The 25,562-nt window shown below is 36.4% G+C and overlaps 2 protein-coding genes across 2 annotated transcripts in view; both read right to left on the minus strand.

The window, feature by feature from the left end:
- The window catches only part of LOC117331455 (general transcription factor 3C polypeptide 1-like), a 429,349-nt gene that overhangs the window by 242,307 nt on the left and 161,480 nt on the right, over nucleotides 1-25,562 (minus strand). The window lies entirely within an intron of this gene.
- LOC117331456 (FMRFamide receptor-like) overlaps nucleotides 1-25,562 on the minus strand; it is a 324,895-nt gene that overhangs the window by 208,226 nt on the left and 91,107 nt on the right. The window contains exon 3 of the mRNA XM_033890177.1: nucleotides 25,445-25,523. The gene's annotated coding sequence lies outside the window, so the exon portion shown is untranslated. The remainder of the gene's footprint in view (nucleotides 1-25,444; nucleotides 25,524-25,562) is intronic.

Consider the following 25,562-nt stretch of genomic DNA (forward strand, 5'->3'; position numbering starts at 1 on the left):
CATCAACACCTCTATATAACACCTCTCATTATATATATATATACATCAACACCTCTATATAACACCCCTCATTATAGATATATACATCAACACCTCTATATAACACCCCTCATTATATATATATATACATCAACACCTCTATATAACACCCCTCATTATATATATATATACATCAACACCTCTATATAACACCCCTCATTATAGATATATACATCAACACCTCTATATAACACCCCTCATTATATATATATACATCAACACCTCTATATAACACCTCTCATTATAGATATATATCAGTCAGTGTTAGCTATAGACAATTGGCAGTGGTCAGTTAATTTTCTATTTACAGTAACAATAATATGGGACCCTGCAGACTTGAAAAGGATTTACTCCCAAACTCTTTCAGTAGGGAAGATTCACAAAATTTGATGAGCTCAAAGAAACTGAAGTTATTTCAATGAAATTCCTTTGTTCAGACCAGCTGACGACCATTAACAACAACAGTGACCCCTTCAAGTCACCTTTTACACAAAAAGACCCTGGCATATGAAAATGATGTCCTGACTTTTCATCAGCTAGGAGATTCTGATAGCCCAGGAGATAAGAAAGTTGGATGATTACTTGCCTAGATTAGACAGTTTATAGCCATTATGTCAGTGGAATTAGGTCTTCACTTTACTATCTCAGACTGCCTCGATAACCTTTAATACAGCCAGTCAGGTTTTTTGCCTCAATGAGTTTGTGGCTGCAATTTTATTTATTAGTTTTTCCTGATGATTGGGCACCATAACAGAGAATTTAACGTTCTCTGTCTCCTACAACCTTGAGATATTTTATCAGCATAGTTCAATCGACAGATTACAAGTCTCCACAGAAGCGTTTTGGTATTCACTTTGGAAACTTGTGTTAGACGCAAAACAACAGGACAGTTTCCTGTGGCACCACTATTGATGTCAGCAATAAACAAAGTGATGTCTCACATTTACAACCTAACATGTCACATGTCTTGTCACTGACCTTCCCAATGACTGCTCAGCAACCACACAGGCCACACAGCATCCTTAATCCCCCTCTGCCAATCACTACACCCCAACAGTCTATAACATCAATCTAAGCCAATCACTACACCCCAACAGTCTATAACATCAATCTAAGCCAATCACTACACCCAACAGTCTATAACATCAATCTAAGCCAATCACTACACCCCAACAGTCTATAACATCAATCTTAGCCAATCACTACACCCCAACAGTCTATAACATCAATCTAAGCCAATCACTACACCCCAACAGTCTATAACATCAATCTTAGACAATCACTACATCCCAACAGTCTATAACATCAATCTAAATATACAACAACTGCCCTAAACACAAACTACTAAATATTTAGGGTGGGGACAGCCTAAGGCTATCTCAGACTCTCACTAACTACTGTGTGTTCAGGTGGGGACAGTCTCAGGCTATCTCAGGCTCTCACTAACTACTGTGTGTTTGGGGTGGGGACAGCCTCAGGTTATCTCAGACTCTCACTAACTACTGTGTGTTTGGGGTGGGGACAGCCTCAGGCTATCTCAGACTCTCACTAACTACTGTGTGTTTGGGGTGGGGACAGCCTCAGGTTATCTCAGACTCTCACTAACTACTGTATGTTTGGGGTGGGGACAGCCTAAGGCTATCTCAGACTCTCACTAACTACGGTATGTTTGGGGTGGGGACAGTCTCAGGTTATCTCAGACTCTAACTACTGTATGTTTGGGGTGGGGACAGCCTCAGGCTATCTCAGACTCCCACTAACTACTGTGTGTTTGGGTTGGGGACAGCCTCAGGCTATCTCAGACTCTCACTAACTACTGTGTGTTTGGGGTGGGGACAGCCTCAGGTTATCTCAGACTCTCACTAACTACTGTATGTTTGGGGTGGGGACAGCCTCAGGTTATCTCAGACTCTCACTAACTACTGTGTGTTTGGGGTGGGGACAGCCTCAGGTTATCTCAGACTCTAACTACTGTATGTTTGGGGTGGGGACAGCCTCAGGCTATCTCAGACTCTCACTAACTACTGTGTGTTTGGGGTGGGGACAGCCTCAGGTTATCTCAGACTCTAACTACTGTGTGTTTGGGGTGGGGACAGCCTCAGGTTATCTCAGACTCTCACTAACTACTGTGTGTTTGGGGTGGGGACAGCCTCAGGTTATCTCAGACTCTCACTAACTACTGTGTGTTTGGGGTGGGGACAGCCTCAGGCTATCTCAGACTCTCACTAACTACGGTATGTTTGGGGTGGGGACAGCCTCAGGCTATCTCAGACTCTCACTAACTATTCTATGTTTGGGATGGGGACAGTCTCAGGCTATCTCAGACTCTCACTAACTACTGTATGTTTGGGGTGGGGACAGCCTCAGGTTATCTCAGACTCTCACTAACTACTGTGTGTTTGGGGTGGGGACAGCCTCAGGCTATCTCAGACTCTCACTAACTACGGTATGTTTGGGGTGGGGACAGCCTCAGGCTATCTCAGACTCTCACTAACTACTGTGTGTTTGGGGTGGGGACAGCCTCAGGTTATCTCAGACTCTCACTAACTACTGTGTGTTTGGGGTGGGGACAGCCTCAGGCTATCTCAGACTCTCACTAACTACTGTGTGTTTGGGGTGGGGACAGCCTCAGGTTAGCTCAGACTCTCACTAACTACTGTGTGTTTGGGGTGGGGACAGCCTCAGGTTATCTCAGACTCTCACTAACTATGGTATGTTTGGGGTGGGGATAGCCTCAGGTTATCTCAGACTCTCACTAACTACGGTATGTTTGGGGTGGGGACAGCCTCAGGCTATCTCAGACCCTCACTAACTACTGTATGTTTGGGGTGGGGACAGCCTCAGGCTATCTCAGGCTCTCACCAACTACTGTCTGTTTGGGGTGGGGACAGCCTCAGGCTATCTCAGACTCTCACTAACTACTGTGTGTTTGGGGTGGGGACAGCCTCAGACTATCTCAGGCTCTCACTAACTACTGTGTGTTTGGGGTGGGGACAGCCTCAGGCTATCTCAGACTCTCACTAACTACTGTATGTTTGGGGTGGGGACAGCCTCAGGCTATCTCAGGCTCTCACTAACTACTGTATGTTTGGGTTGGGGACAGCTTCATGCTTTGTTGAAATCAGACCCATTCCTGTGCAGGGATGAAGAGGATAATATGACTAAGTCAGACATTAAAACATCAAATTAGACAGTGTTATCAAATGAAGATGCTTTAGTTATAAATTGAATTAACCGTATAGTTTGTACCCTTCCTGATGTGTTTTGACAATTCATCTTCATGGCAATTCAAAAATAACAAAACTTTACTGGCATGCAGCCTTCATAAATATCAAGAGTTTCTTCACTTTAAAAATGTTTGGGTAAGACCTACTTTTTAAATATAAACTGTATAGCATTGATTTCTCTTCAGTAACAGACTGAAATCTGACATCTGTGAGAAACAGATTCATTTTTGTTTTATCAAATTAACAGACACATCAGATATCAAAACAAAATTCCATTACAATCTTATTTTTATTCATTTAGGATGAAATACTTGCTATAGGATTGTGCAACAGATATTATCTAGATGATGTGTCGAGGCGGCCACACCTCTAGAGAGCTCTTTGTGTCATGTAATGTCAGCTCATACATCACACACAGTAATGGTGGACGAACAGGACCAAAACCTGCAGCTACAAAATCATCATATTATGGCTTTGACAGATAAAAAACTTACTTAGATGGGTATAACATTCAATAGACTTAGGTCAGTCAAACATTCCACAGACTTAGGTAAGTCAAACATTCCCACAGACTCAGGTAAGTCAAACATCATCACAGACTTAGGTAAGTCAAACATTCCACAGACTTAGGTCAGTCAAACATTACACAGACTTAGGTCAGTCAAACATTACACAGACTTAGGTAAGTCAAACATTCCACAGACTTGGGTCAGTCAAACATCCCCACAGACTTAGGTCAGTCAAACATTCCACAGACTTAGGTAAGTCAAACATTCCCACAGACTCAGGTAAGTCAAACATCATCACAGACTTAGGTAAGTCAAACATTCCACAGACTTAGGTCAGTCAAACATTACACAGACTTAGGTCAGTCAAACATTACACAGACTTAGGTAAGTCAAACATTCCACAGACTTGGGTCAGTCAAACATCCCCACAGACTTATGTAAGTCAAACATTCCACAGACTTAGGTAAGTCAAACATTCCCACAGACTTAGGTAAGTCAAACATCATCACAGACTTAGGTAAGTCAAACATTACACAGACTTAGGTAAGTCAAACATTCCACAGACTCAGGTAAGTCAAACATCATCACAGAATTAGGTAAGTCAAACATTCCACAGACTTGGGTCAGTAAAACATTACACAGACTTAGGTAAGTCAAACATTCCACAGACTCAGGTAAGTCAAACATTCCACAGACTTAGATAAGTCAAACATTCTCACAGATTTAGGTAAGTCAAATATTCTCACAGATTTAGGTAAGTCAAACATTCCACAGACTAGGTAAGTCAAACATTCCAACAGACTTAGGTATTAAGTCAAACATTCACTCAGACTAAGGTAAGTCAAACATTCCCACAGACTTATGTAAGTCAAACATTCCACAGACTTAGGTAAAGTCAAACATTCTCACAGACTTAGGTAAATCAAACATTCTCACAGACTTAGGTAAGTCAAACATTCCACAGACTTAGGTAAGTCAAACATTCCACAGACTTAGGTAAGTCAAACATCCCCACAGACTTATGTAAGTCAAACATTCCACAGACTTAGGTACTGATAGAGACACACAATATTGGGAACTGTATTGATATAGACATTGTGGTGATCCTCCTAACACTTGTAGTAACAGGCCGTCTTGAGGGTACCCTTCCTCACATTTGTAGTAACAGGCCGTCTTGGGGGTACCCTTCCTCACAATTGTAGTAACAGTCCGTCCTGAGGGTACCCTTCCTCACAATTATAGTAACAGGCCGTCCTGAGGGTACCCTTCCTTACAATTGTAGTAACAGGCCGTGCTGAGGGTACCCTTCCTCACAATAGTAGTAACAGGCCGTCCTGAGGGTACCCTTCCTCACAATAGTAGTAACAGGCCGTCCTGAGGGTACCCTTCCTCACAATTATAGTAACAGGTCGTCCTGAGGGTACCCTTCCTTACAATTATAGTAACAGTCCGTCCTGAGGGTACCTTTCCTCACAATTGTAGTAACAGGCCGTCCTGAGGGTACCCTTCCTTACAATAGTAGTAACAGTCCGTCCTGAGGGTACCCTTCCTCACAATTATAGTAACAGGCCATGCTGAGGGTACACTTCTTCACAATTGTAGTAACAGTCCGTCCTGAGCGTACCCTTCCTTACAATTGTAGTAACAGTCCGTCCTGAGGGTACCCTTCCTCACAATTATAGTAACAGTCCGTCCTGAGGGTACCTTTCCTCACAATTGTAGTAACAGGCTGTCCTGAGGGTACCCTTCCTTACAATAGTAGTAACAGGCCGTCCTGAGGGTACCCTTCCTTACAATTATAGTAACAGTCCGTCCTGAGGGTACCTTTCCTCACAATTGTAGTAACAGGCCGTCCTGAGGGTACCCTTCCTCACAATAGTAGTAACAGGCCGTCCTGAGGGTACCTTTCCTCACAATAGTAGTAACAGGCTGTCCTGAGGGTACTCTTCCTCACAATTGTAGTAACAGGCCGTCCTGAGGGTACCCTTCCTCACAATAGTACTAACAGGGCGTCCTGAGGGTACCCTTCCTCACAATAGTAGTAACAGGCCGTCCTGAGGGTACCTTTCCTCACAATAGTAGTAACAGGCCGTCCTGAGGGTACCTTTCCTTACAATTACGGAGTAATGGTCTGAGGGAGGGATATCCCTGATAAATGGTGTTTTCATCTTTCACAAAAACTTATTTTTATGACTCAGGAAGAGTGATGATCTTCCCATGGTATGTGTACTAGATCTCACGATCACATCCATATTTCTTAATATTTCAGGAATGAAAATAAGGTATAACTGTTAAAATGATCAGTTTGAAATCATATTTATAAATAACCATGGGAATTAGAGTGTATATTTCATAATATGTACCTTATTGTAAGCCTTGTACCACGATATTATCCATTATTATCCCATCATTACTATCCTAGTGATTAAACACCTCTAACATCTCCAGGACCATAACATTCTACATTATCACTGAACTGTATATCGTCTGTCCTCCTGGGGACAACATCACTACAGTATACTGTAACATTGCCTGATACTAGTCTCATAATGCTGACATCAAGTCATATATTCCAACAAAGTACTGGATGGTACTTTTCAAAAATATCAAATGTCAAAGGCACTTTGGCAGTTTGGTAGAGAGTGCAGATGCAATAGAGCTGTAAATAGATTATGTTTTAATAAAAGTTACCTGGTATTTCACAAAGGTCAAACAGTGGACCTTTACTACATAGAGACACAATTAACAGGTAAAATAGTAACGGAGAATTTGCTGAGATACCCAAAATGGTAATACCAATAAATTACTCATTTGTTAGCTTTGATTTGTTTAATTTAAATCTCAAATAACTCCTGAAAATGGCTAGGGTCATTGTCAGAGATCTGCTTTGTCCTTGACCTATGGACCCAAATGCCCTTGATTTTTCACCCCGTGACCCTGACTTTTGGGCAGTTGATTTCTTGTTCAATCCCAATCAGCCTTACCTCATAACGTCATAATGTTCATTAGTGAAAATACCAAATTTGATCTTGACTGTTACTGTTGCCTCAACCCAGTGACCTTGACCTCTCTGACCCAGTGACCTTGACCTTTGGTCAGTTGACTCCTTGTTCAATTCCGCTGTTTGCTTCTTCATGTAATAACAAAATGTTAATCACTGAAAAAATTCACAAAATTTTAACTTGATCCTTGGGCATATTGACCTTGACCATTGACCTGGAGTTTTAACTTCGGCATGTATGTTTTGTGAACAGAACAACTTGACCAAATTTCATGCAAAGCAGTCAATGAATATTGAAGTTATCAGCAGGGAACTAAATTTATGGACAGAGGGAAGAACAAATGGACAGACAGAGCAATCACTATCGGGCATCCGTATCTCCTATAGGGAGCCCTACAGATACATAATAAATCTTTTGAGTCATCAATAGAAAATCGCAGATTTGTCACATACAGTCAGCAATAGCTAGACCACCCAGTAAACTGCTGACTCTACATTTACATGTGAGATTATTTACTATCATATATCTACATTATACCAATTATGTGACCAAAACTATGTACAGTCAAACTCAGGTCCAATGTGACAAGGCTAATAACTCTTAAGCCGAAATTGTTTTCTTTCTTTCTTTTAAAAATTCTAATTATAAATCTGATATTTGTGACATATCCCATGGTACACCATATGGCAAGTTCTGTCGGAATGTGTATGATTCTGTTTGACCAATAAGTGTGATAAGAAAGTCCATTGATTATGTTAGAACAACAGAAATCTAAAGTACTGACATGATACGAGTGACTTCTGGAACCCGTGAAGGACGGTTGGTAGACCATCACAAAGACACGACAGTAATGGACTCAATGGACTGTCAAGTCTGACATGGAAGACATATACATGAAGGTCAAAAATGGCTTCTTCATTCAGGGAAATCTAAAATAAAACATCATTCATTAAGTACTACACAGCTTTATCTAGTGGAATATTCTTAGAAACCCAGAAGTTCAATAAACCCTGTCATTTCAATTTTTTTACAATAGACTCAAATGGCCTGTATTGCTCATCTGGATATGGCCTAAAAAATGGGGGAACACTTTACATTTCTGCAGAAGAAGATTTTGAAGAATTTCTACATTTTCCTTATTTGGCCCCACCCCACAGGCCTCACGAGGGCCAGACCCACCATTTATACAAAACTGGTTCCCCTTCATCCAAGGATGCTTCAGATCAAATCTGGACCTACCCATACCGAAATAAGCACATCTTAAAGGACTGTAAAGTTGCCGGATTGACCCACTTTCCTTGACTTTAAATGAGTTGATTTCTTGTTGATTTCTCAGAGAAAAGATACAAAATTGGATCCTGAACTTTGACCCGGTGACTTTGACCTTAAGTCGGTTGACTCATTATTAAAATCCAACCAACATTGCTTCAAAGCGTTATAACACAATGTTCATCAGTTAAAAGCTGCAAAATTTGACCTTGACATATGAACTCTGACCTAATCACCTTGACCTTTTGATAGTAGTCTCCTTGTTTAATTCTGGCCATCTTTGATTCATCATGTCATAACACAATGTTTCTCTGACCTGATGAATCTGAAGAACTCGCTTCATCATTCATATCAAAATGTTTATCAGTAAAAAGGTGCAAAATGTGACCTTGACCTTTGAGTCTGATGAACTTTGGCCTTGACTTTTCAGCTGTGTGTGCATTTTTGAGAACAAAACATGTGGGCTAAGCTTCATGTAAATGTGTCAATAAATACCAAAGTTATAACCATTAGTCAGACAGAGATTTCTAGAGATTAGTTTACATCAAGTGGATGCCACACCTGATAGTGAACGAGCACTATCCGAATGTAAGGTGACACAGTGGTAGCAAACTCGACATTCACCTAGGAAACCAGGGTTTGACTCCCAAATTAACACGGAAACTTATGGGGTCGCCGTGGGTTTTCTCCAGGTACTTTGGTTTACTCCCCACAATAAGATCCACGCAGTAAGATCCCTACAGTAAGATCCCCAGTAAGATCCCTCAAAGATGCCATGTAGGCACCATTTCAAATTTCCCAACAAAGTAATTTTTTTCTGAAAAAGGTAATCTGAATAATTTGAAAGTACTGTTGGAAATTTTAACTTATGAGCATATATATAAGAAGCTTTAACAGAGTAGGGGTGATGTATATATGGGACAAGGATTCCATTAAGATTTTATATAATCATCTAAAAAGTCGCTGAACTTAATACATGGTAAAATAAAACAAAAGGCCAAATTGGCCTGCATAGCTCAACTTTTACTAACCTTTATATGGTAAACTAGAACAAAAGGCCAAATGGGCCTGCCAATATCACCCAACTGTCACTGACCTGACTTTTGTGAAATTCAAAGTGGGTATTTGAATTCATTAAAATAATATCTTTCTTGGATAAGTTTATAATAATTATTAATTTACAGTTTGGAAGAGGAAACTCCAATAATGAAACAGAAAAGAAGAAAAAAAAGAACACAATCGCATCCTTTTTTCCACTTCAAATGAGAATTAGTGATGTGATGTAATCCCCCATTACATGCTCTATCAGCCATAATCACAGGACTTTAACTGGAGGCTGTTGGGCAATAGATTAACACATATTAGGTGTAAATTACTGTAAAATAACCAATTGACCTCCTTCAATATGTGATCATGTGTTAGCCAAGGAGACAACAAATCACGGAGAATCTGCCCTCCAGAGATAACCAATCCCACGTGAAGTCACAGATTTGTTGTAATTAGCATCACAAAACTGATCAAATCAACTGCAGATGTGATGAAAGATTGACCCTCACCTCATCATGAAGACAATACTATCTATATCCACACTAAAGCCAATGGTAGCATTCTCCAAATATGTTTTTAACTAAAAATATACTGAAGTAACATATTCGTTATTGGATTATTTCAGCTTTTAATCATATTGTGACCCTATTAATCTTTGACATCACTGTTAAATGGAAAACAATGTGTGACACTGGAAGTCAAAACCTGAGCTGTATGACAGAGGTAAACTGTTACCCCTTCATCATAGATATTTATATAAGGGTAAACTGTTACCCCTTCATAATAGATATTTATATAAGGGTAAACTGTTACGTTACCCTTCAACATAGATATTTATATAAGGGTAAACTGTTACCCCTTCATCATAGATATTATTTATATCAGGGTAAACTGTTACCCCTTCATCATAGATATTTATATAAGTAAACTGTTACCCCTTCATCAAAGATATTTATATAAGGGTAAACTGTTACCCCTTCATCATAGATATTTATATAAGGGTAAACTGTTACCCCTTCATAATAGATATTTATATAAGGGTAAACTGTTACCCCTTCATCATAGATATTTATATAAGGTAAACTGTTACCCCTTCATAATAGATATTTATATAAGGGTAAACTGTTACCCCTTCATCATAGATATTTATATAAGGTAAACTGTTACCCCTTCATCATAGATATTTATATCAGGGTAAACTGTTACCCCTTCAACATAGATATCTATATAAGGGTAAACTGTTACCCCTTCATCATAGATATTTATATAAGGGTAAACTGTTACCCCTTCATAATAGATATTTATATCAGGGTAAACTGTTACCCCTTCAACATAGATATTTATATAAGGTAAACTGTTACCCTTCATAATAGATATGTATATAAGGGTAAACTGTTACCCTTCATAATAGATATTTATATCAGGGTAAACTGTTACCCCTTCAACATAGATATTTATATAAGGTAAACTGTTACCCTTCATAATAGATATGTATATAAGGGTAAACTGTTACCCTTCATAATAGATATTTATATCAGGGTAAACTGTTACCCCTTCAACATAGATATTTATATAAGGTAAACTGTTACCCTTCATAATAGATATGTATATAAGGGTAAACTGTTACCCTTCATAATAGATATTTATATCAGGGTAAACTGTTACCCCTTCATAATAGATATGTATATAAGGGTAAACTGTTACCCCTTCATAATAGATATTTATATCAGGGTAAACTGTTACCCCTTCATCATAGATATTTATATAAGGTAAACTGTTACCCCTTCAACATAGATATTTATATAAGGGTAAACTGTTACCCTTCATAATAGATATTTATATAAGGGTAAACTGTTACCCCTTCATCATAGATATTTATATAAGGGTAAACTGTTACCCCTTCATAATAGATATTTATATAAGGGTAAACTGTTACCCCTTCATAATAGATATTTATATAAGGGTAAACTGTTACCCCTTCATCATAGATATTTATATAAGGGTAAACTGTTACCCCTTCATAATAGATATTTATATAAGGGTAAACTGTTACCCCTTCATAATAGATATTTATATAAGGGTAAACTGTTACCCCTTCAACATAGATATTTATATAAGGTAAACTGTTACCCCTTCATCATAGATATTTATATAAGGGTAAACTGTTACCCCTTCATAATAGATATTTATATAAGGTAAACTGTTACCCCTTCATAATAGATATTTATATAAGGGTAAACTGTTACCCCTTCAACATAGATATTTATATAAGGTAAACTGATACCCCTTCATAATAGATATTTATATAAGGTAAACTGTTACCCCTTCATAATAGATATTTATATAAGGGTAAACTGTTACCCCTTCATCATAGATATTTATCTAAGGGTAAACTGTTACCCCTTCATAATAGATATTTATATAAGGTAAACTGTTACCCCTTCATCATAGATATTTATATAAGGGTAAACTGTTACCCCTTAAACATAGATATTTATATAAGGTAAACTGTTACCCCTTCATGATAGATATTTATATAAGGTAAACTGTTACCCCTTCAACATAGATATTTATATAAGGTAAACTGTTACCCCTTCAACATAGATATTTATATAAGGTAAACAGTTACCCTTCAACATAGATATTTATATAAGGTAAACTGTTACCCCTTCAACATAGATATTTATATAAGGTAAACTGTTACCCCTTCATAATAGATATTTATATAAGGTAAACTGTTACCCCTTCAACATAGATATTTATATAAGGTAAACTGTTACCCCTTCATAATAGATATTTATATAAGGTAAACTGTTACCCCTTCAACATAGATATTTATATAAGGGTAAACTGTTACCCCTTCATAATAGATATTTATATAAGGTAAACTGTTACCCCTTCATCATAGATATTTTTATCAGGGTAAACTGTTACCCCTTCATAATAGATATTTATATAAGGGTAAACTGTTACCCCTTCATAATAGATATGTATATAAGGGTAAACTGTTACCCCTTCATAATAGATATTTATATCAGGGTAAACTGTTACCCCTTCATAATAGATATTTATATCAGGGTAAACTGTTACCCCTTCATCATAGATATTTATATCAGGGTAAACTGTTACCCCTTCATAATAGATATTTATATAAGGGTAAACTGTTACCCCTTCATAATAGATATTTATATAAGGTAAACTGTTACCCCTTCATAATAGATATGTATATAAGGGTAAACTGTTACCCCTTCATAATAGATATTTATATCAGGGTAAACTGTTACCCCTTCATAATAGATATTTATATCAGGGTAAACTGTTACCCCTTCATCATAGATATTTATATCAGGGTAAACTGTTACCCCTTCATAATAGATATTTATATAAGGGTAAACTGTTACCCCTTCATAATAGATATTTATATAAGGTAAACTGTTACCCCTTCATAATAGATATTTATATCAGGGTAAACTGTTACCCCTTCATCATAGATATTTATATCAGGGTAAACTGTTACCCCTTCATAATAGATATTTATATAAAGGTAAACTGTTACCCCCTTAAACATAGATATTTATATAAGGTAAACTGTTACCCCTTCATCATAGATATTTATATCAGGTAAACTGTTACCCCTTCATAATAGATATTTATATAAGGGTAAACTGTTACCCCTTCATAATAGATATGTATATAAGGGTAAACTGTTACCCCTTCATAATAGATATGTATATAAGGGTAAACTGTTACCCCTTCATAATAGATATTTATATAAGGGTAAACTGTTACCCCTTCATAATAGATATTTATATAAGGTAAACTGATACCCCTTCATAATAGATATTTATATAAGGGTAAACTGTTACCCCTTCATAATAGATATTTATATAAGGTAAACTGTTACCCCTTCATAATAGATATTTATATAAGGTAAACTGTTACCCCTTCATCATAGATATTTATATCAGGTAAACTGTTACCCCTTCATAATAGATATTTATATCAGGGTAAACTGTTACCCCTTCAACATAGATATTTATATAAGGTAAACTGTTACCCTTCATCATAGATATTTATATAAGGGTAAACTGTTACCCTTCAACATAGATATTTATATAAGGGTAAACTGTTACCCTTCAACATAGATATTTATATAAGGTAAACTGTTACCCCTTCAACATAGATATTTATATAAGGTAAACTGTTACCCCTTCATAATAGATATTTATATAAGGGTAAACTGTTACCCCTTCAACATAGATATTTATATAAGGGTAAACTGTTACCCCTTCATCATAGATATTTATATAAGGGTAAACTGTTACCCCTTCAACATAGATATTTATATAAGGTAAACTGTTACCCCTTCATGATAGATATTTATATCAGGGTAAACTGTTACCCCTTCATCATAGATATTTATATAAGGTAAACTGTTACCCCTTCATGATAGATATTTATATAAGGGTAAACTGTTACCCCTTCAACATAGATATTTATATAAGGTAAACTGTTACCCTTCATAATAGATATTTATATAAGGTAAACTGTTACCCCTTCATCATAGATATTTATATAAAGGTAAACTGTTACCCCTTCAACATAGATATTTATATAAGGGTAAACTGTTACCCCTTCAACATAGATATTTATATAAGGTAAACTGTTACCCCTTCATAATAGATATTTATATAAGGTAAACTGTTACCCCTTCATAATAGATATTTATATAAGGGTAAACTGTTACCCCTTCAACATAGATATTTATATAAGGTAAACTGTTACCCTTCATAATAGATATTTATATAAGGTAAACTGTTACCCCTTCATCATAGATATTTATATAAAGGTAAACTGTTACCCCTTCAACATAGATATTTATATAAGGGTAAACTGTTACCCCTTCAACATAGATATTTATATAAGGTAAACTGTTACCCCTTCATAATAGATATTTATATAAGGTAAACTGTTACCCCTTCATGATAGATATTTATATAAGGGTAAACTGTTACCCCTTCAACATAGATATTTATATAAGGTAAACTGTTACCCTTCATAATAGATATTTATATAAGGTAAACTGTTACCCCTTCATCATAGATATTTATATAAAGGTAAACTGTTACCCCTTCAACATAGATATTTATATAAGGGTAAACTGTTACCCCTTCAACATAGATATTTATATAAGGTAAACTGTTACCCCTTCATAATAGATATTTATATCAGGGTAAACTGTTACCCCTTCATAATAGATATTTATATAAGGTAAACTGTTACCCCTTCATCATAGATATTTATATAAGGGTAAACTGTTACCCCTTCATAATAGATATTTATATCAGGGTAAACTGTTACCCCTTCATCATAGATATTTATATAAGGTTAACTGTTACCCCTTCATCATAGATATTAATATAAGGGTAAACTGTTACCCTTCAACATAGATATTTATATAAGGGTAAACTGTTACCCTTCAACATAGATATTTATATAAGGGTAAACTGTTACCCCTTCATGATAGATATTTATATAAGGGTAAACTGTTACCCCTTCATAACAGATATTTATATAAGGGTAAACTGTTACCCCTTCAACATAGATATTTATATAAGGGTAAACTGTTACCCCTTCAACATAGATATTTATATAAGGGTAAACTGTTACCCCTTCATCATAGATATTTATATAAGGGTAAACTGTTACCCCTTCATCATAGATATTTATATCAGGGTAAACTGTTACCCCTTCATAATAGATATTTATATAAGGTAAACTGTTACCCCTTCATCATAGATATTTATATAAGGGTAAACTGTTACCCCTTCATAATAGATATTTATATAAGGGTAAACTGTTACCCCTTCATCCCTTCATCATAGATATGTATATAAGGGTAAACTGTTACCCCTTCATAATAGATATGTATATAAGGGTAAACTGTTACCCCTTCATCATAGATATTTATATAAGGTTAACTGTTACCCCTTCATCATAGATATTAATATAAGGGTAAACTGTTACCCTTCAACATAGATATTTATATAAGGGTAAACTGTTACCCTTCAACATTATTTATATAAGGGTAAACTGTTACCCCTTCATGATAGATATTTATATAAGGGTAAACTGTTACCCCTTCATAACAGATATTTATATAAGGGTAAACTGTTACCCCTTCAACATAGATATTTATATCAGGGTAAACTGTTACCCCTTCAACATAGATATTTATATAAGGGTAAACTGTTACCCCTTCATCATAGATATTTATATAAGGGTAAACTGTTACCCCTTCATCATAGATATTTATATCAGGGTAAACTGTTACCCCTTCATCATAGATATTTATATAAGGTAAACTGTTACCCCTTCATCATAGATATTTATATCAGGGTAAACTGTTACCCCTTCATAATAGATATTTATATCAGGGTAAACTGTTACCCCTTCATCATAGATATTTATATAAGGGTAAACTGTTACCCCTTCATAATAGATATTTATATAAGGTAAACTGTTACCCCTTCATAATAGATATTTATATAAGGGTAAACTGTTACCCCTTCATCATAGATATTTATATCAGGGTAAACTGTTACCCCTTCATAATAGATATTTATATAAGGGTAAACTGTTACCCTTCATAATAGATATTTATATAAGGTAAACTGTTACCCCTTCATAATAGATATGTATATAAGGGTAAACTGTTACCCCTTCATCATAGATATTTATATCAGGGTAAACTGTTACCCTTCATCATAGATATTTATATAAGGGTAAACTGTTACCCCTTCATAATAGATATTTATATCAGGGTAAACTGTTACCCCTTAAACATAGATATTTATATAAGGTAAACTGTTACCCCTTCATCATAGATATTATTTATATAAGGGTAAACTGTTACCCCTTCATCATAGATATTATTTATATAAGGGTAAACTGTTACCCTTCATCATAGATATTTATATAAGGGTAAACTGTTACCCCTTCATAATAGATATTTATATAAGGGTAAACTGTTACCCCTTCAACATAGATATTTATATAAGGTAAACTGATACCCCTTCATAATAGATATTTATATAAGGTAAACTGTTACCCCTTCATCCCTTCATCATAGATATTTATATCAGGGTAAACTGTTACGTTACCCTTCAACATAGATATTTATATAAGGTAAACTGTTACGTTACCCTTCAACATAGATATTTATATAAGGGTAAACTGTTACCCTTCAACATAGATATTTATCTAAGGGTAAACTGTTACCCCTTCATCATAGATATTTATATAAGGGTAAACTGTTACCCCTTCATCATAGATATTTATCTAAGGGTAAACTGTTACCCCTTCATAATAGATATTTATATAAGGGTAAACTGTTACCCTTCAACATAGATATTTATATAAGGTAAACTGTTACGTTACCCTTCAACATAGATAGTTATATAAGGGTAAACTGTTACCCCTTCATAATAGATATTTATATAAGGTAAACTGTTACCCCTTAAACATAGATATTTATATAAGGGTAAACTGTTACATAGATATCTATATTAGGGTATCTGAATAGTTCCAAACACAGACTGATTTATGGATATTAGCAATAAAGCTTGACAAAATTATTCCAGTGTTCTATCTTACCCCATATGCTTTAATTCAAAGTTCATGATAGGAGGATGCAAATTATTATTATTTCAAAAAAGAAGTACTAAGTGTACAGATACACCCTTCCATGCTTTTAACACACAAAACCCTATAGGGACCACAGAACCAAACCAAAAATAGATTGTGGGTTTTCCCCATTTTGGCAGAAGATTTAATAGGAAGGTGAATGCATCAGGGCCTACTGATAGGATATTTAGGTGAGAGAAGTTTCCAAAGTTTTATGTGTGGGCTGGGCAATACATGTAGAGGTCAAATATATAGGGGGAAAAGTTAATTTTTTCTAGCCTGTTTTTGTCAGGAGAAGTTAATTAAGTGTGTATTTTGTTGTAAATTTAGGTGAATTTTCGGTGCTGAATTCAATACAAAATGGTGGCCCCCATATAAAAAAAAAAGTTCAAATTGGTAGAATTTTTAAACATTCTCTTTACAGGTTTCCAAGATGACATTCTTCAAAATTATGGCTAGTCGACCAGTGTTGAAAACTGCATATAAGCAGGACAGTGGTAAACGTTAACACTATCGTCTATGGGAATTATTTGGTTCCGTGGTTCCTATAGGACCAAAATAGGATACAAAATTGTTGCTGAGGAAAGAGTCTACCATAAACTCATTATGTGATAGAACTCTTAGGTCGGATATAAAAAAAAACCTTCCTAAAAAAGATCTTAATACTATACCGAGGAAATAAATTGGCAGCTTCAAATGTATACAAGATAAGCTAGAAGCAAATAAAACTGGGAATAGGTAACCTGTCTAGTGTTATTTTTGGAGGTTTCATTAGAAAACTGTCAGAATCCTTTTTTTAAATCTATATTTATGACACTGAGAGGTTGGACGGGAACATGTTACATGACAATGTTCTTCTGAATTATGCAAAAATGCCTTGCCTTTTACAAACCTCATTTAACATCCTATAATACTTTTATAGTTTTAACATTCAACATCAAAGTGGAAACAAAAATTGTCTTTTCTATTCTTGATAAGAGTTTAATATGGAGTTATATAAGGAAAATTTCTGGTCATGTCTTGCCCTGACTAAGACATCAGTCTAGACTTGAGAAGTAATCAGGATATTACTGTACAGATCCAACAACACCAATGTTACTCCCCGATGGATTACTTTAAAAAAAATTGTGACATCTAAGGTGTTCTGAAATCAAACTTTCTCTGCAATTAAGTTAGGTTGTAAAACTCCCCATCCAATATCTAGTCTTTAAGCTTTGAGACTAGCTTATAAGTAGCTGGCCTGGATTTGATGTCTATCACAAAACAACTGTTGATACAGAGTCAGTCTATCTGGGTAAAGATGTCTATCACAAAACAACTGTTGATACAGAGTCAGTCTATCTGGGTAAAGATGTCTATCACAAAACAACTGTTGATACAGAGTCAGTCTATCTGGGTAAAGATACAGAGTCAGTCTATCTCGGTAAAGACACAGAGTCAGTCTATCTGGGTAAAGATGTCTATCACAAAACAACTGTTGATACAGAGTCAGTCTATCTGGGTAAAGACACAGAGTCAGTCTATCTGGGTAAAGATGTCTATCACAAAACAACTGTTGATACAGAGTCAGTCTATCTGGGTAAAGATGTCTATCACAAAACAACTGTTGATACAGAGTCAGTCTATAGTGTTAAGATACAGAGTCAGTCTATCTGGGTAAAGATGTCTATCACAAAACAACTGTTGATACAGAGTCAGTCTATCTGGGTAAAGATACAGAGTCAGTCTATCTGGGTAAAGATACAGAGTCAGTCTATCTGGGTAAAGATACAGAGTCAGTCTATCTGGGTAAAGATGTCTATCACAAAACAACTGTTGATACAGAGTCAGTCTATAGTGTTAAGATACAGAGTCAGTCTATCTGGGTAAAGATGTCTATCACAAAACAACTGTTGATACAGAGTCAGTCTATCTGGGTAAAGATACAGAGTCAGTCTATCTGGGTAAAGATACAGAGTCAGTCTATCTGGGTAAAGATACAGAGTCAGTCTATCTGGGTAAAGATACAGAGTCAGTCTATCTGGGTAAAGATGTCTATCACAAAACAACTGTTGATACAGAGTCAGTCTATCTGGGTAAAGATACAGAGTCAGTCTATCTGGGTAAAGATGTCTATCACAAAACAACTGTTGATACAGAGTCAGTCGATAGGGTAAAGCTGTACCTATATACAACATCAGAACAACACATTGTCTTCCCCATGGCAAAACTGTTCAACGAGAAAAAAAAAAACCTTCAATGTCTTCACATAAGGAATTTTATAGGGTTGCCTGGAAATGGAATATTAAGGATTTTTAGAACATGAAAGAAATTCTGAAATTAAATTGCTCTGCCATTACAGTCAGCCTCCAGCATGGTCCATGAACACTGACCTTAACAGCTGTTATCAAACAGTGTATGATCAGTATGGCAAGACACCACAAGTGATGGACCCACTAAGCCAAGATAATTACATTCCTACAGGTAAGGTAAGCACAGGTAAACAGCACAGGTAAACACTGGTACAGCTGGATGCTGCAGGTATTGCATATGACGCAGTTTAAAGGTAAATCAGATGAAAGGTATAAAAACACCAGTAATTAATAACATTTCAATATCCACACATTAAAAGAAACAGTAATTTGCAATGTCATGTAAAGGGTTGTCAATGGCAGTCCCAGCATTTTGAAGCCAAATCTGTAGCCAGCCTGGTCTTAGTCCTTCACATTCCTGACAGGACTGCTCATACAGTACCAATAACTCCTCCACCTACACCACTTTAACGACCATGACGTCTGAAGTTGAACTCACATACCTACAATATCAGCTGGATGTGACCCAGACCAATGGTCAGCTTTACTAGAATGTCTACTTATCTTAATCACTTTTTCCATACTTCATGGTCTTTCTGGATTCTGTACCAGAAGTAGTTATTCGGCTCGTCCCAAGAAGTTTAAACAAAATGACAGACTACGTTATGAAGTTTTGGTATATGTTGTTTTTTTTCATATAGAAACACAAAGGCTAGTGTACACTATGGAGAATTTTTCTACTAAATTAGATCTAGCTTTGGCATAGACCACTATGCAATGTGCTAAACAGTAATATCTAAAGTGAAAATGTAGCAAACTGCCATACCGTTTACAAAAACAATGTTTGATAAAAATATCACCTACTTCTCTGATGGAAAATATGTAAACCTGAATGAAGTGAACACACATTTAGGAACCAAAATATCAGTTTTGAAAGGCTTGAACACCTTTTATATGTCATTGTATTGGATAATTGTATTATTTATGTCAGGTGTTGTTTTCAACAAAGCAACACTTAAATAATGTAAGCTTAGCCTGTTGACTAAAGTCGAATGGGGAAGAGGTACCTTGAGATTGTGTCAACTATTATCGACAATTGGGAAGAGTGCAGCACATTCTTATGTTGAATATAGTCGACAACAGTACGAAAAAAATTAGATAGCTGTTAAAGTTCCTCAGTCAACAAAGGTACGAAAAAAAATCAGATGGCTGTTAAAGTTCCTCAGATCTTACCCATCAACCTAGATATAGTTCACTGATGTATTTGAAAATCTGTTCAAATTTCAGGGCAATGTAAAACCATATCAGACCAATAAAGTCGTAAATTAGAAATTGTCAGCGACGTAATTGAAGGTTCTATCTTTAGAATTCTGCCTCCCTTTTTTTTGCTTCCTTAAAAAATTGATTTCAATTTCATTACAATTATGCTTTTTGCATGATAACAAATTTATAAAGACAGTATAAAAAATATTGTCATTCTATCTGAAAATTAATCATTGCAAAAACTTTCATGAGTTGTCACTTTCTGTCAACGAACTATTAAGGACCACTCGTGAGGTTGATCACTGATGCCTTATGCTCCAATTTCATTAGAACAGCTACTTTTACATGAGATTCCTCAGGTCGAATGCACGTTACCAAAAACCAATCTGTATGTCAGCACCAGATTGTACTGACACAAACTGATCACATGGTCACAGTTTAATAAATTGAGCTTATCTGATTGGGTAATGTGTCCCTGCAGCTATAGGCCCACTATAGCCTTCACAAACAGGAATTCCCAAGCTGGACATTGGATTCTAGAAACGTTAATATCAAGAACCATCAGTTGGATGACAGAAAATAGTTAGCCTCTAGAGAAATTAAGGCTGTCTTTGATAAGGGAAAAAAATGATTAATTTGCATCAAATAGATTTCAACTCATCTGACAAAAGTACTAACTATAAAAGATGACACTAAAGTTGGAGAAATAAGTTCAAACAACAAGTAAAGATGGCATCAATACCGGGTAAATTCAGACAAATTAATGATATATCAGATTGCTTTGAACTATACAGATTTTGTAGTTACTCAGACCCCTGTCTACTATAATTGAGATTCTCGCACAATGGTCCACAGATACTCTGACCTTGGTCCACAGATACTCTGACCTTGGTCCACATATACTCTGACCTTGGTCCACAGATACTCTGACCTTGGTCCACATATACTCTGACCTTGGTCCACAGATACTATGACCTTGGTCCACAGATACTATGACCTTGGTCCACAGATACTCTGACCTTGGTCCACATATACTCTGACCTTGGTCCACATATACTCTGACCTTGGTCCACAGATACTATGACCTTGGTCCACAGATACACTGACCTTGGTCCACAGATACTCTGACCTTGGTCCACAGATACTCTGACCTTGGTCCACAGATACTCTGACCTTGGTCCACAGATACTCTGACCTTGGTCCACATATACTCTGACCTTGGTCCACAGATACTCTGACCTTGGTCCACAGATACTCTGACCTTGGTCCACAGATACTCTGACCTTGGTCCACAGATACTCTGACCTTGGTCCACAGATACTCTGACCTTGGTCCACAGATACTATGACCTTGGTCCACAGATACTATGACCTTGGTCCACAGATACTCTGACCTTGGTCCACAGATACTCAGACCTTGGTCCAAAGATACTCAGACCTTGGTCCAAAGATACTCTGCCTCAGTCCAAAGGTAATCAGACAAATACACTGACCTCGGTACAGATACACTTACCTTGGTACACAAGCTAAGACCATGCATGGTTCACAGATACACTGACCTTGGTTTACAGATACACTGACCTTGTTATACAGATACACTGACCTTGGTACACAAATACACTGACCTTGGTACACAGATACACTGACCTTGGTCCACAGATACACTGACCTTGTTATACAGATACGCTGACCTTGGTACACAAATACACTGACCTTGGTACACAGATACACTGACCTTGGTCCACAGATACACTGACCTTGTTATACAGATACGCTGACCTTGGTACACAAATACACTGACCTTGGTACACAGATACATTGACCTTGGTCCACATATACACTGACCTTGTTATACAGATACACTGACCTTGGTACACAAATACACTGACCTTGGTACACAGATACATGAACCTTGGTCCACAGGTACCCAAATCTCCGTCCACAGGTAACTTAGACCTTGGTAAACAGATATTCAGACCTCAGTTTATAGATACCAAGACCTCAGTCCACATATATTCAGACCTCAGAGGTCTATACATACAAAGACCTCAATTCACAAATACTCCAACCCCAGTCTATATGTACTAAGATACACTAAGTCCATAGTCCTCAGACTTCAGGTGTTCAGATACTCTGACTTCAGACACCGGACATCGGTCCACTCAATGAGATACACAGACCAAGGTTCATGCAGATATGCAAATAATCAGACCTCTGTCTACAGAAACACAGACCTTGTTCTACAGGGTCAATGACTTCAGTCTAAAGGTACTCAGACCTCAGAACACATTTACTCAGGCTACGACTAATTAGACATTGGTCCATAGTTACTGAGTTTTACTATATGGCTAATTAGACCTTGGTCCATAGTTACTGAGATTTACTATTGACTAATTAGACCTCGGTCCATAGTTACTGAGATTTACTCTATGACTAATTAGACCTTGGTCCATAGTTACTGAGATTTACTCTATGACTAATTAGACCTTGGTCCATAGTTACCAAGATTTACTCTATGACTAATTAGACCTTGGTCCATATTACTGAGATTTACTCTATGACTAATTAGACCTTGGTCCATATAGTTACTGAGATTTACTCTATGACTAATTAGACATTGGTCCATAGTTAATGAGATTTACTCTATGACTAATTAGACCTTGGTCCATAGTTACTGAGATTTACTCTATAACTAATTAGACCTTGGTCCATAGTTACCAAGATTTACTCTATGACTAATTGGACCTTGGTCCATAGTTACTGAGATTTACTCTATGACTAATTAGACCTCGGTCCATAGTTACTGAGATTTACTCTATGACTAATTAGACCTTGGTCCATAGTTACTGAGATTTATTCTATGGCTAATTAGACCTCGGTCCATAGTTACTGAGATTTACTCTATGGCTAATTAGACCTCGGTCCATAGTTACTGAGATTTACTCTATGACTAATTAGACCTTGGTCCATAGTTACTGAGATTTACTCTATGGCTAATTAGACCTCGGTCCATAGTTACTGAGATTTACTCTATGGCTAATTAGACCTCGGTCCATAGTTACTGAGATTTACTCTATGACTAATTAGACCTTGGTCCATAGTTACTGAGATTTACTCTATAACTAATTAGACCTTGGTCCATAGTTACCAAGATTTACTCTATGACTAATTAGACCTTGGTCCATAGTTACTGAGATTTACTCTATGACTAATTAGACCTTGGTCCATATTACTGAGATTTACTCTATGACTAATTAGACCTTGGTCCATATAGTTACTGAGATTTACTCTATGACTAATTAGACATTGGTCCATAGTTAATGAGATTTACTCTATGACTAATTAGACCTTGGTCCATAGTTACTGAGATTTACTCTATAACTAATTAGACCTTGGTCCATAGTTACCAAGATTTACTCTATGACTAATTAGACCTTGGTCCATAGTTACTGAGATTTACTCTATGACTAATTAGACCTCGGTCCATAGTTACTGAGATTTACTCTATGACTAATTAGACCTTGGTCCATAGTTACCGAGATTTACTCTATGACTAATTAGACCTTGGTCCATAGTTACCGAGATTTACTCTATAACTAATTAGACCTTGGTCCATAGTTACTGAGATTTACTCTATGGCTAATTAGACCTCGGTCCATAGTTACTGAGATTTACTCTAAGGCTAATTAGACCTCGGTCCATAGTTACTGAGATTTACTCTATGACTAATTAGACCTTGGTCCATAGTTACTGAGATTTACTCTATGACTAATTAGACCTCGGTCCATAGTTACTGAAGACCTTGGGTTACGACTAATTAGACCTTGGTCCATAGTTACTGAGATTTACTCTATGACTAATTAGACCTCGGTCCATAGTTACTGAAGACCTTGGGTTACGACTAATTAGACCTTGGTCCATAGTTACTGAAGACCTTGGGTTACGACTAATTAGACCTTGGTCCATAGTTACTGAAGACCTTGGGTTACGACTAATTAGACCTTGGTCCATAGTTAATGAGATTTACTCTATGACTAATTAGACCTTGGTCCATAGTTACTGAGATTTACTCTATGACTAATTATACCTCGGTCCATAGTTACTGAAGACCTTGGGTTACGACTAATTAGACCTTGGTCCATAGTTACTGAAGACCTTGGATTACGACTAATTAGACCTTGGTCCATAGTTACTTAGATTTACTCGATGGCTAATCACACCTCAGTCCATAGGTAATGAATACCTTGATCTAAACATCAGTTTAACAGAAGAATTCTAACAATGTTTAACAAGCTAGAGAACTCCCTGTCTCAATTCAGAAATATTTAAATAAATATTGAATAAGAAATCCTTAAAAAGTCTATCCTACAGGTAGAACATTAGTGTTATAATGCTCTAGAACAGGATTTGAAACATATAATAAAACAACTATGACTTTTGTCAGATTCACTTTAGATGCTATCTAGCACTCCCACACAATACTTCTTTAATTTGATTTTAATGAAAGTATCATCCGGGGAATATCTTCTTCAATAGCTTCCTTTATAATGAGAATGGAAAAGGCATGAATATGGAAAACTAGTACATCTAATTGAGATTTGGTTGTCAGCTATTACACTAGGTTTTGTAGCCATACCATCATCAGGCAATTGGAGAAATGCCTCAAGTAACAAAGAATGCACTATATAAGTGCAATGATTTTCTATCTAACTAAGGAGACATGGGAATGCACATTTACAGGGAACTTACTTAGACAGTGATCAATGGTCTTTCTAGACAGATTTCTGCCTCAACCAGGCTAATGTTTAGACAGGTTTCCTTAATGAGTATGATGGATAATGAATGTGACATTTGACCTTTCTGGCCAGGCTAGTTATCAGCTACAGCATATTCCTGTGCCTTTATAAACATTTTTTTGCCTTTTGATCACTTACACATATTTTGTTCCTGCACCAATTTTATCTGACATTACTGTACCACATCATTAAGGCTTTGTCAAATTACCCAAGTCTGACATCCGTCTAGGAGGTAGAGCGAGATCCTGATCACTGTGCATTGTCAAGAGTAATATTCTGTCTTCAAAGCAAATATGTCATTCACAGCTTGATTTACCTTAAAAGCTTCCATCTTTTTTATTTTCTGTGGCACTTCCTGATTGTTCCTGGATTATTTGAAAAGAGCTCTTTAGAATCTGTGGAAAAAAAGGAAGAAAGATTTCTTAATCAAACAG

Source organism: Pecten maximus, chromosome 7 (genome assembly GCF_902652985.1).
Source record: "Pecten maximus chromosome 7, xPecMax1.1, whole genome shotgun sequence".
Classification (NCBI taxonomy): Eukaryota; Metazoa; Mollusca; class Bivalvia; order Pectinida; family Pectinidae; genus Pecten; species Pecten maximus.